General features: G+C 33.5%; 1 protein-coding gene across 2 annotated transcripts in view; it reads left to right on the top strand.

The window, feature by feature from the left end:
• TENM3 (teneurin transmembrane protein 3) overlaps nucleotides 1-14,544 on the top strand; it is a 2,512,213-nt gene that overhangs the window by 601,054 nt on the left and 1,896,615 nt on the right. The gene's annotated exons all lie outside the window — the stretch shown is intronic.

Here is a 14,544-nt window from a genome sequence, read left to right as displayed (position 1 = left end):
ATAAAATATACCTTTCGGAGTGGCTGGAATAATATAGGCATAAATATCCAAATCTCTCACATTACACATTACACTTAAGGCTTCTGAGCCTCAGTGTTCTCAGCTATAAAATGAAGAGTATGTCTGACAATACTTGTAGCACTTACAACAGTAGCAAAAATAAATCTTTCCTTTGGCATTTCAAGAATATTTTTAGCTAATAGTTGAATTTTTTGGAGAACAACCATTTAGTGTCTTCTTACAGTTAACATGGCTCAATGAATTATATTGTTTGAATTGTCATATGCTATCCATCCACATCCACACATTGTAATAAAAATCTGTAGCATAAGGCAGCCCGGGTGGCTCAGGAGTTTAGCACCGCGTTCAGCCCAGGAACTGATCCTGGAGACCCAAGACCGAGTCCCACATTGGGCTCCCTGCTTGGAGCCTGCTTCTCCCTCTACCTGTGTCTCTGTCTCTGTCTCTCATGAATAAATAAAATCTAAAAAAAATCTGTACCATAAGTATTTTTCATATTTTTTCATGAAAATACAGGAGTATTTTCCTCTGATACTGCTAGAAGTGAGAAGTTTTGAAGGGTCCGTATGATCATATTTCAAAGTTAAATTAATTTGCTTTTTTGAAAGTTCTATATGAATTGTCATCTGGTCTGAATTCTAACACGCAGACCCTTGCTCTGAAATATTAAAATATATGTGTATGTGTTTTAATATTGGAGGGAACTGTTAGTGAATCAGAAGGAAGGAGCCACAAGGCAAGTTAAAATAATACATGAAAATTGCAGTTGAATATTTGAACTAAAAAAGATCTTATCTTTATCATATTTGAAGTAGGAGATTGGAAGTATATATGTACTATGCAAATTAAAGATAAATTAATATAAATTTTTTTCTAAATATCCATAGGGATAAGAACATAGCTCCCTATGAAGCAGGTCACTTTTTTAGAATAGGCACATTAATCTTGTTTTTTTTTTTTTTTTGTACTAAATGCATGACAGCTAATATATAAAAACAAAGTGCTTTTAAAGGATGGAGACTATTTTATGTTTACAAAATATGCTTGGGTAACAACGCATTTCAAATATGCAACTTTATGAATTTATTTTGTGTTAGCACCAATCTGAATGAATTAATGTACTGTTCCTGTGATTTTTGCATATATTTTCATTAATGCTTTAATGTTCCATTGAAATACTGTCATTGCTTTAAAAAGGCATTAATTAATATTGAATGGGTTCGTTTTTATTTCCTAAATGATTCTCTATAAAATTTGGCCATTAAAGATTTCACGTTAGCTAGTAAGTAATTAAGATCAGTTTGTTGGTTACTCAGACCTTTTATTTACTTTCCTACATATTATCATGGATCAAAGAGAGGAGCTACCTGTAATGTCAATAATGCTTCATACACTAGTATTCCTGCCTCCTCTCTAGACAATAATAATATAAAATATTATATTATCTGCCCACTGTTTGAAACTTCCTACTTGAAAGAATTAACTCCAACTTCTGTTGTAGAGGATGCTGTCTGTGTTGAGGGGACAAGCAGAGCAAGGGATTTGCATACCAACCCACAGTTTGTGTTCAAGACTTTTATTTATTTTTAAAAATATTTTATTTATTTATTCATGAGAGACCCTGAGAGAGAGGCAGAGACACAGGCAAAAGGAGAAGCGGTCTCCCTGCAGGGAACCTACTGTGGGACTCCATCCTGGGACCCCGGGATCATGACCTGAGCCAAAGGCAAGGGCTTAACCACTGAGTCATCCAGGCGCCCCTGTGTTCAATACTTTTAAACAGAGTATGCAGTATTTGGTATATGTGGTATATGCAGTATAATATTTGTACTTTAATTTTTATTGAAGTAAAGTTTACATAAAGAAAAATATAAATATTATGAAAAATAAAAATATTATAAATATTCACTTCGTGTGTGAGTGTGTGTGTGTGAGAGAGAGAGAGAGAGAGAGAGAGAGAAACAGCGGGGTGGGGGGAAGAGTGGAGAGAAATAGGAGGGTGACGAAGGTAGTGGGGTGGGGTAGAGGCAGATAGTGGGTGAGAGCTTTATCCATACTTTCTTTGTTCAAGACATTTGGATAGTGGCCAGTGTGAGGTTAGTATGTAACTTTTGGTGAATAAACATATGCATTTTTCTTGGGTGTATATTGTCTTCTTTTTTTTTATTTTTTTGGTGTATTTATTGAGCATAGAATTGCTGGGTTGCAGAGCATGAACATGTTCAGCTTTAGTGGATACCACCATGCAGTTTTCCAAAGTAGTTTTGCCAATTTACACTCACAAAAGCAATGTATCAAGTTACAGATGCCTCCATACTTTTGACAAACACTTGGTATTCTCTCTCATTCTCTCTCTCTCACCCTCTCTCTTACCCTCTCTCTCATTCTCTTCCTATTTTTTTTTTTTTACTTTTTATTTATTTGTTTTTTCACTATTCTGGTGTTTGGTTCTGTCTTGTGGGTTTAGCTTGCTTATAACCATGAAGAAGAACACATTTTCATATTTATCAGCCATTTACATACCCTCTCTTGTGACCTGCCAGTTCAAGAATTATGCCGATTGATCTGAGTTATCTTTTCCTTATTGGCTCGTGGCATTTCCTTGTATATTCTGGTTGAGTATTTTGTCAATAGTGCTTTGCAGTTGGTGGCTCATGATTTCATTCTCTTTTTACTAATAGACGCTGTTAATTATATTTAGTCTGCCAAAGTCACAAAGACATTCTCATTTGCTTTGTATAAAACACTTTACCGTGTTTGGCATGCACGGTTCTTCTGGAATTGATTTTTGATTTGGTACTTGTATACAGTATTCTCACCATTATTATTCTAAGACCATTTTTCTCTACTACATGAAAGTATCATCTTTATCATAAACCAGGTGAATGTATATGTGTTGTTATGTTTTAGAATCTCAGTTACTTTGTATATCATACATCATTAACAGAATTTCTGAACTAGTGCAGTTTTATATTAAATCTTGATATGTAGTAGTACATATAGTTTTGTCTTGACTTTTCCTGCCTTCCATATGAATTTTAGGACCTTTAACTTTAGGTCTTTAACTTTGTACCAAAAAACAACTAACCTGGCATTTTGAAAGTGTTTTCATTCAATGTTAATTTGAAGACAATTATTATCTTTATAATATTGAGCCTACTAAAGGCATGGGTCATCTTTCTAATATGTGTATATTTTCAATTTCTATCAATAATGTTTTATAGTTTTCTGTAAAGAGATCTTGAACTTCTTTCACTTGATTTATTCTGTGATACTTGGTATTTTAATATCAATGTAAATGGTGTCTAATTTTTTTATTTGATTTTGGAAGATGATGGTGATGTGTATGCGAGTGGTTCCTTTTTGTAGATCAATCTTTTATTCATTGATTCTACTAAACTTAATACTTCTAATTTGTAGATTTTACAAAATTTTCCAGTTACAAAATCATGTCATCTGAATTAAGTCATTTTAGGTCTTCTTTGTAATCTTATGTTTTATTTCTTTTCCTGCCTTCAAGGACCTGTATGACCTCTACTCATTGAAAGAATTGTTATTCTTTGTCAGATTATGGAAGAAATCCCCTTCTAATATTTATTTACCAAAAATGATTTTCCCTAATGACAATTGAGTTCTAAATTTTACCAAATGTGTTTTCTGCATTTATCAAAATGTTCATACAATTTCTCATTTTTCTGTTAATGGAAATAATTACATTAACTGATTTTTCTGTTAAAATACCATTGCATAGATGAAATAAACCATGATTTATTATTCTTTGTATGTCAGAGAATTCAGTTTTGCTTCTATTCAGGTAAAGGATTTTACCATCTATGTTTATGAAATAGATTACTTTCCGGTAATGCCATTGTTATATTTCTACATCAAAGATACACTGTTTTCATAAAAGTTAATGTTGTTTTGTTTTTGTTTTTCTGTCTTCAGTAAAGATTGGTAAGTTTAGCAAATTTGATATTTTTTCATCCTTATATGTTTAGAATAATCCACTAGTGAATACTTAAACTTCTGAGCTTGATATTTTCTTTGTGGAAAGATTGTTAGATGATGAATTTGGTTTCTTCAGGTATGAAAGAACTATTTAAATGTTTTAAGTTTCTTTTCCTGCCAGCTCAGTTATAGTAGATATTTGGAAAATATTCTCAATTTCATACAGAAATAAATTTATTGGCATAAATTTATTCTTCTATTCATTTCATTTTTATTTCTGATGTTATTGATCTTATCTGTCTTTTTCCTTAGAAATTTTAAGAGTTTACTAATTTTAATAACATGAAAAACAAATCTGGTCTTTCATTTTTATGTTCTTCATTTTTAAAAATGGAAAATAAATCTTTTCCAAATTCTTCAACTAATTGTTGTCTCATTTTTACTTATTTTGGATTTCATTAGATTTTCTTTTTTTCCCCTCTGCTTAAGAAGGACATGTAAACCATTCATTTTAAGCCCTTCTCTTTTTTTTTTCTAACATTAAGCAGTTAGAGCTGTAAATTTCCTTCTAGGGAATGCTTTAGCATTTAGTACTGAATGTTTTATTATCATTCAGTTTGAAATATTTTTAATACATCTAATATGATCCATGTATTATTTAGAAATATCATTAAATTTTATACAGCTGGATTTTTCTACTTATCTCATTATTATTGGTTTCTAGCTTAATTTTTCTTTGTGATAATCTAGCCTATTCTGATTAATATCAAACTCTGGAAATTTGTTATGAATTTACTTTATATCCAAACATCTGATTAATTTTTGGAAAATATTCTAAGTACACTTGAAATAAATGTGAATTCTGTACTTGTTGTGTAAAATATTCCACTCATTTCAGATCAAGTTTGTTAATTAAGCATTCAGGTATTTAATATTATTCTTTTAAATCTACTTATTCTATCATTTATGGAGAGAGACATACATAAATCTAATCTGAGTTCATTTATATATTCCTATATATATTTTTGCTTTACATATTTTGAATATTATTAGGCCATAAGGTTTCTATTTAGGTATAGTTTTAGTATACCAATACCTCTTTTTCAGTATAAAAAAAAGTTGATCTTTCTTGCCTTAAAATCTACTTTGTTATTAGAATAGCTTTAGAAATTTTATTTTAGTGAATGTTTCTGTAGTATATCTCTTCCTATTTTAATACTTGCAACTTTTCATATATTGACCTTATATTTTAAATGAGTTGCTTGTGTACAGCATTTAGGTTTTATTGTTGTTTCTTCTGACAATCTTGGTCTTTATCTTGAAAGACTCTGTTTATGATTAATTTTGTTTGATGACTCAGATTGTAGATATAGTTGTATTTCCATCTGCCATCTTGATATTTAGAGTGTGTTTGGTTTCCCTCTTTGTTGTTTATATTTTTCTTCTTACCTTCTTTTAGCCTAATCAAACATCTATTTGATATTTCATTAATGTACTTACATATTTTTCTTTCACTTTTAGTAGTATCATAGAATTAATGACATTTATAATTGACTTATTATAGTCTACTAAAAACTTTAATCACTACTGCATAGTGTTAAAACCTTACAAAATTTAAAACCTATTAGTCCTTTTTGTACATTTTCATTCTTGTTTTGATTCATTTGACTTGCAGATATAATTTAAATTTTGTAAGACATTGCTTTGTATTGCACAGTTAATATTTATTTAAATATTTACTATTTCTAGTGTCTTCATGCCTTTTGTTTTATTTTCTTTTTAGGTTTCCTTTTAGTATTCTGTTTTTCTATCCAAAGAAGGCTTTTTTTTTTTAAGTGTAGACCTGCTGGAGATTAATTCCTTAGTGTTGGTTTTTCTGAAACTAACCATTTGATTTCAACTTAAGTTTTGAAAACTGTTTCACATGGGTATAGAGGTCTACTTAATGCCTCAGTGTCATCATCTTAAAGATGCCATTTCATTGTTTTCTGGCCTTTATCGTTTACACTGAGAAATCAGTTGCCAGTCTTATTGCTGCTCCTTTGATGTCATGCATGTTTTTCTCTGGTTGGTTTTAAGATATATTTTGTTTGTTTGTTGTACTGTGTTGTGTTTGGTTGTCTTTTTTTGTCTTGGATATCAGTATATTCTCTGTGTAGGTTCTGTGTGTGAGAGGGTCTGTGCATGTGCACACGCACACACACACACACGTTTATCCTAATTAAGTTTTATTGAACTCATGAACTTACAAATTGATACCTCTCATCAGTTTTGGAAAATTCTTATTCATATGTCTTTGAATTTTTGCTTCTGGCCCATTATCTTCTCTCCTTGTGTAAATGACAAGAATATTAGATATTTCTTACACAGTCTTCTTTTCTTTTATCCTTCCCTAATCTATGTATCTTATTTGTGTGTTTTCTATTTGCCTAACATTGAGATCAGTAATTGTTCCTTTGGCTCTGTTCAGTCTGAGATCAAGCCCATGCAGCAAATTCTTACTATCCAATGTCCTATTTTCAATTCTAGAATGCCCCTTGAATTCTTTTTCTAAATTAGAATTTCTTGTTGAAATACTTTATCCTTCAGTTTACTTTAAATATCTTGCTCTGTAGAAATATGTCCTCTTTAACATATCCCCAAGCTTTGACTGAGAATCTGATGAGTGTCTTTTTCCTTACTTAAAAAAGCTGTGGGGGGATCCCTGGATGGCTCAGCAGTTTAGTGCCTGCCTTTAGCCCAGGGCGTGGTCCTGAAGTCCCGGGATCGAGTCCCACATCGGGCTCCCTGCATGGAGCCTGCTTCTCCCTCTGCCTGTGTCTCTGCCTCTCTCTCTCTCTGTGTCTCCCATGAATAAACAAATAAAATATTTTTTAAAAAGCTGTGGGAAATACACCTCTGCTCTTCAGCTGTGCCAGGCTTTCTGCTCACTGTCTAATTTTGTCTAGATTTAAAACTACCATATGCTTGAAAGATAGGCAGTTACTATGCTTGAAATAGGGCCCCTTCTAGCTAAGTCTTTGTTTCCTAAGCATCACAAAACTATGGGAGATTTTCTTTCTGTATTTTTGAAGCTTTCAACCTAGCTCTGCGGCCTGCATGCAGCATCAGATCTCAGCAAATTTGATCCATACTTTTGAATCTCCTTAAGTTTTCAATTTGTCCCATCAGTCTTGTACAAATATGAAAACCTTTGTTGGTTTCTTGGGTCACCGGGTGGCTCAGTTGATTGAGCAGTGGATTCCTGGTTTGATCTCTGGTTATGATCTCAGGGTTATGAGATTGAGCCCTGTCTCCAGCTCGGCACTGAGCAGGGATTCAGCTTGAATCTCTCTCTGCACACCACCCCTGAGTTGTGCATGTGTTCTCTCTCTCAAATAAATATATAAATATATCTAAAAAATGCTTTGCTGTTTTCTCTTTATCTTTGGTTTCCTTTGGACAACCCAATTCAGCCTGTACCCAGAATTGTCCTATACCTCCAAAGAGAGAAAAATGACAGAAAACTTTTATCTCATTACAGAAGTATTCCCCTGCATGGAATTTTGGTTTAATGTTGATTGCTTCCACAGATCTCTAACACATTTAATAACCTAATTATTCATTTAGTGTTTTGCAGATGAACCATTATTCTTCAGTGACCTAATAATATATTGTACCTGGAACTGCACTAAGATATTTAAATATATATTTGTAATATTATGATGAAAAAATGCATTTAGATATGTTGCTGTATTCAGACTGTTGACTGTTCTTTGGTTAAGTTTTACCAAATGTTTTTTGAAGTGAATATTCTTGCATGAATATATCTATAATTGCTTTATAATTTAAGAAGAAGAACCGAGTTTGGGTCTCACATGTGTAGCATTTGGTAGACAGCTTCTAAGATGGTCCATAATGATCTCCCCTTGTTATGCATCCTGTATAATCCTTTCACCTTTTTGTGGGTTGGATTTAGTGATTCACTTTTAGAAAATATAACGTGGCTAACAAAATAGGCTGTCAGTTTTGAGAATAAGTTACAGTAATCCTCCATCTTTTCCTACACATTCTCTGATACCTTCTAGCCCTCCTCCTCTGAATGAAGCAAAATGCCCTGCTGTGGGAAATCCTGTGGATAGTACCTTGTGACAAGGAAGGAATGTCTGTGGCAAACAGTAATGTCAATGTTAACAGCCTACTAACAGCTGTATGAGTGGGCTTAAAAGTAGATTCTCACCCAATCCTTGAAATGACAATAGCCCTGACCAATACCTTGATATCAGGCTTTTGAGAGACCTTAAGTCACAGGCCTCTGGCTAATTAATGCTCAGATTTCCTAACCCACAAATACTGGGAAATAATAAATACTTATTTTAACTTCTCAGTTTTGTGGCACTTTGCTACACAGCAATAAATAATAATACAGAATTAGTCTTTTTATGTGAATCCTGACGCCAGTGGTTTTTAGTTGTGCATTTGTGATTAAGCTATAGTACCTTCATAAGTCTCACTTTCTGCATCTATAGAAAAGATGGAATATCTACCACACTAACAAAGGAAGACCCAAAGAAGGGGAGTCTTTTGAAAAGAATGCAGATTTATGTGAAAGAAGCTTTGTTGAGGGAATTTTGACTTTAGAATGCTTGTTTTCAGGGATCCCTGGGTGGCTCGGTGTGATCCTGGAGTCCCGGGATCGAGTCCCACGTCGGGCTCCTGGCAAGGAGCCTGCTTCTCCCTCCTCCTGTGTCTCTGCCTCTCTCTTTCTCTCTGTGTCTATCATAAATAAAAATAAATAAATACATCTTTAAAAAAAATGAATGCTTGTTTTCCAATAAAAACAAAAATATGATGTGTACTTAGAAATAAAACGATGATTACAAAATTGTCAAGGCTGTACAATTAGTTTATTTGTAGTGGAAAAATACAGTTTTTTTTCACATGGTATTATATTTGAAAAAGTCATCATGCATCTTCAGATATCAGAATTGCAAAAATCAGGAATGAAGTCGTTTTTGTTAGTAAATGATACACAGCCCAGTAGTTACTTCAAAGAACTATAATTTATTTTAGTGATCCAAGGTAAGAGGTTATTCTTTTATTGTTGTTATTGTTTATCTGAAGATATAGTGTGAGTGAGTGTGTATGTGTGTGTGTCTGTGTGTCTGTGTGTGTGATGTGTAGTATATGACTTGTTCATGGTACAGGAAAGGTAACCTATTGGTTTTATTCCACATGAGCGAGGTTTAAGTGAGATAACATATCTTTCTCCCTTACACAGTATGAGAACCCTTTCCTGGAAAAAATAATTCTCTTATCAAATGTCCTCTATTCAGTATTGAAACATGTCCTTTCTTGCTCCTACTATAAAGATGTCTTACTCTTTTCAAACACTTTTTCTATCCTCCCCAATTCATTTTTCTATATATGGACAGTGTTTCTATTAATTTATCTGTAGCTCTAGTCTTCATTCCTTCTGATTTGGATTTTTATCTTATTTCCCCCAAATTATGTACACAAACCCAAAAGATGACTCCTCCCTTTCTTTTATTTTACTGCCATTTAATTTTTGTATTTGTTTAACACTAGTTTCTAATTGATTAGATTTTTAGTAATTTTATTTATTTATTTTTCTGTGTTTTTAATGATACTTTCTTTTGTCTTCAATGTATCTACATACTTGGCAAGTTAAAGTTGAAAGGCTCTGCTTGTTATTCCACTGTAAGGTATTAAACATTGATTAGAAATTGAATGCCTTGAAGTTCATGCTGAAGGTAGAATGGGACAGTGTATTAGGAAGCACTACAATTTAGTGAAAATGATAGTCAGTGGATATGTTGAACTTTGTCACAATGGCTGGAGTACTTATTCCTAGACGATCTATGAAAGCAAAGTCAGGAGGGAGGACCAACAAAAGCCCAGCTTTTGGAAATGAGGCTCATTTCAGAGTAGCATAAGGCACTATTGTCTTCCCAGAGCTTAGATGAGGTTGGGAGGAGGAAACTCTGAGCACAGAAACTAGGAATTGAGTGTGTATTGGATGGAGTTCAGCAGCTCTAGAGAATTCAGCCTAAAGCTAAACAGTTAGGGTTGAAACCCTGGGGGAGAAAATTCCTCTAAAGAACCCAGGGAATATAAATAGATAGTTCCCCTGAAGGCAGAAGCAAGGAATATGTGGCAGAAAAGGACCCTGAGGCTTGGAGATAGGCAATAAATCTGTAAATGGAACAAAAAGAAAATGAATGGTCCCAAGATAAACAGAATACATGCATATATATATATATATATATATATATATATATATATATATATCAAGACATCTAAGCCGAATGAGCTCTATAGTGTAGCTTTCTTGAATGAAGTGTTCAAGAATCACAATTTCAAAGGCAATTCTGCACAGCTACTCACCTCACCTTTACCTTGGTACCAGATACACCTTTACACCATCCCCAGCCTGTTTACATTACTGGCCATGGTGCTGGCACACCAATTGTTAGAAAATTCTTTTCCTTTTGGTGTCCAATTTGACTTTCAGTGATTATTCCCTCTTAGCCTTAGTTCTTATGAGACAACACAAACCAGATTTTTATGGTAGTCCTCCAAATGTGTGAGTTTATTCTTTATGGCTATTCTCTGTGTCAGTGAAAATATCTCAGCTTCCATAAACTATTTATGTGACATGGTTTTGGAATCCTCATCATTTTAATTGACTTCCTCCTGGAAGTCTTCAGCTGTCAGTTTCCTTAAAATGTTTCTGGTGGATTTTTTTAATAGCACTTCACCTTGCACATGAGAGATACTTGCCATATTATTAAATGAACAAGAAATGACTAAGTGAAGAGGACACTATTCCGCAAATCTAGTCTGCCCAGTGGAAAATATGAACCATCAACTTATCTCTGAGACTAAGAAGTTGCCCTTCTGTTTATTGCAACTAAGTCGAATTTCACTTTTTAATGATTATTTCCTTTATCTATCCTGAAGAAGTTTTTTTTTTTTTAAATATTTTTTTTTAAAATTTATTTATTTATGATAGTCACAGAGAGAGAGAGAGAGAGGCAGAGACACAGGCGGAGGAAGAAGCAGGCTCCATGCACCGGGAGCCTGATGTGGGATTCGATCCCGGGTCTCCAGGATCGCGCCCTGGGCCAAAGGCAGGCGCCAAACCGCTGCGCCACCCAGGGATCCCCGTTTTTTTTTTTTTTTTAATCAGTGTTGGCCGAGTTTGTGTGTTAAAATACATTCAGTTAATTTTCACATGGACCATTGCAATATCATGTCCCTCTTGCTTATATTTGTTTAATTTTTTTTAAAAAAACCTAAATTTAGAACTTAGTAATTATTTCACTTAAACTGTGCTTTGTTAGCTTTAGTCTAGCATACCAGGGAGGTAGTTTTGAATCTTGATTTTTATGTGGTATTTATATTTGTAAAACAAATTTTCGGTGCTTTTTTTTCTAGGTTGTTGATTTAAAATTTTGCCTGAAATAGCCTCCTATTTTTGGAAATATCCACATTAGATGACATCAATCCAGTGCTCACAATTTGAACTTAATTGTTTAGTGAACAATAAATTTCACATACCTGTGCAATTAACTAATTTACAACTTCACCTTTTCTTTGCAAGATTGTAACTAGATGCTCTGCCAAAAGGCCCTACTGAAATCAAAGTTATCTGTAGCATTCCCCTGATAAACCAACCAATCAATCATAACCTTAAATACATTGACAGTTGTGTAGCCCTTTCTGGTGCCTAGAGAATATCATTTTTGTTTCATGTGTTCAAAGTACTTATTTTTGAACTTTTTTTCTCAATTTTCTATAGTTCCTTAAGGATTTTTTTTTCAGATCTGCATGTGTGTAAATACTGAAAAGATGTGATATTTTATGAGGAAGGAAAGTTTATCTGTTTCTAATCTTTTGCTTTTCCTAATGCAAGTATTAAGAAGTATTTCGTGAATACTTTTAGTTATCACTGCAATATTGTCACATGCACTTTATATACATTTTGGGGGTTACTTCATTGGGGCCTAAAATCTTGAGCTCATTTAAAAATATTAGAGCTCATGTTAGCGTCTCTTAACCAATTGAAGCCATACACTATCAGCTGATTGCAAGGGCCATTTTCATTGCTAGTTTTAAAAGCAAACAAACAAACAAACAAAAACAAGAGATAGACATAATATAGATTTCTTTATATAAATTGTCTTGAACGGTTCTGTTTGCTGACTAGGGTTAAGAGGAGTATTGCTAAAGGAGAATATAGAATCCTCTAAGTGTTTAAAGGGAGAATCAGTTATTCTTGATGGCTAAAGAAATAAGACTCAGTAGGAGGGCACTTTGTTTTGAGAATCAGCCATTTCTCCTTGCTTTTCTCTAAGTAACATCTTTCCTCTACTTTGAAAGTTGAAGTACTGCTGAACAAATGAAATTTCCCTAAAATGCTCTCATGGAGCGATTGTAACTTCAGCAAACTTCCTAAAATTTATGTGCATCAACAAATGGTGAATTTTATATTTATTCATTGAATTTAATGATACTTTTCATTGTCTTTACCATCTCACAGTGATACCCAGTTAATCTGTGACTAGACTTGCAAAAGGAAAAACATGAGATCCCAAAATTTTGCTAATCAGGAAAAAATTGTAGATATTCTAAAGTCGTTGGAAGAGTGACTTAATAGAGTTTAGTTTTCTTTAGGATAATATATTGAAACCTCACTCTTGGTTAACATACCTTAGGGAAGAGCTAAGTGTGAAGCAGTTCTGAGCACAATTCTAAATACAATTGTACAGTTTACATTTATTATTTTCCTGCTGTGATTAGATAATTAGTAAGGTACTTTGTGTTTAGGTGAATTTTCATTAGAAAAGCAGTAGAATTAAATTGAAATGGGGAAAGTGGCACTTATATCTTCTGTTCTTTAGTGTGTTGATTTCTTCATGCCAGAGTCTGCAAGGATGAGCTCAGCATGTGTTCTCACATAATTTAACCTTTATTTCTTATAATTAAATCTGAGCATATATTGGAATCAAGGTTACCTTGGTATTTTAAGGCTATCCCTGGCAATTACAAATGAACATGATCAATTTTAATAAATTAAAAAGGATACCCATTGTCATTCATTAATTCAATTTGTAGTAATGAGTAAGTAATCCCTCTGAAGACAAGGGCAATTTTGCTTCTGTCTCAGAGGGAACACTTGCGTTCTGTGGCATAAACATGCATCTTCTTTGAAATCAGTTATGTCAATAAAAGGGTAGCTTGCAAATGACAGATGGGAACAAAGAAAAAAGTTTATTCCTTCACATTCCTGTTTGAAAGAAACTTGCTGGTGAGTTGGGGAGATACACATATGCATAAAAATACAGAACACAAGAGAAAGAAAAGAGGGCTAAATTTGATGTATAATAGTACATGTTAGTGGTATTAAGGGGAAGGATCGGCAAGCAATAAGGTGACACAGAAGAGATGCTTAGTGAATGTACATGAATGAATGAATAAATGAAGAGTGTTATATAGGCATGTTCGTGAAGATTGTGGTCACCAAGAAATAACTATAGAATAAGAATGGGTGAAAGAGGGGTCCAAATATGTTTGATAAATGAAGAGATGGTTGGTGTTTTGCAGGGAAGTCAGTAGTATGCTGGGTTTGGAGGTAAATGTATTCAGGGGCAGGAGGAAGCACTCATAAAAAGACACAGCCAGCCTGTAAGTTCTCACCTGGGCCCAAAGGGAAAATCTGTCACAATACTCAGGTAACTACTTTTGGCCAGATTGTGTCATTTTTGGAATGCTACTGAATTTTGCTACTGTTTCTGGCTAGCTCTTGTATTTCAACATAAAATAACCTAGGTCTGAAGGTGGATAAACATACTGGTTTTCCCCCTCTGTTATCTCTTTGCCCCCTCTGTTACCCCTGCTTTGACATGCGGAGGAGGCAATGGTACCAAAAAACACCTGACTACCTTCCCAGCATGTTTTAAATGGACATAATGAACGGACATTTCATCTATCTTTATCATTACTAAAAGTTGAAAATACAGCCATGCTGTATTGTAAATTGTACACGTTTTAAATGTTTCCAGCCGTCATTTCTCTGTATTCTAAATAGTGCAAGTATTATCATTAGAAACTATTTAATTTTACAATATTTAAACAGAAATCTTTCATTAACACACTAAAGAAAAAAAAAAAACAGGACATTTTCTGGTTTATTGTGTTCACTCCTATAAATTCCCAGATACTCCAATTCTTGAAAACATTAATTTTCCCCCAAACATAGTAATGTGCATTTGAAATAGTAAAAATGCAAGTGGTCCATTTATTTTCTGGACATATTCTATGTATCCATCGAGATGATTAGGAAAATATGTTACCCACCAAAATAAGCAATTGAAAATATTGTAATACATTCTTCCTTTTGTAACTTGAAGCAAAAACTTAGGATATTGAGAAGCTTTTTTTTTTTTTTCCCCCAAACCACTTCTCCAGAGGCATTGTATGTATAATGATTAAGAGTCAAGCTACTGTTGTTTTACTCATCAATAAAAATGTATTTGCTGCCTCTTCAGATCGGAGGCACTAGGATTTGGT

This window comes from Vulpes vulpes, chromosome 7, assembly GCF_048418805.1.
Source record: "Vulpes vulpes isolate BD-2025 chromosome 7, VulVul3, whole genome shotgun sequence".
Taxonomy (NCBI): Eukaryota; Metazoa; Chordata; class Mammalia; order Carnivora; family Canidae; genus Vulpes; species Vulpes vulpes.
The sequence above is the reverse complement of the archived record's forward strand: the minus strand, read 5'-3'. Positions and strand labels throughout refer to the sequence as shown.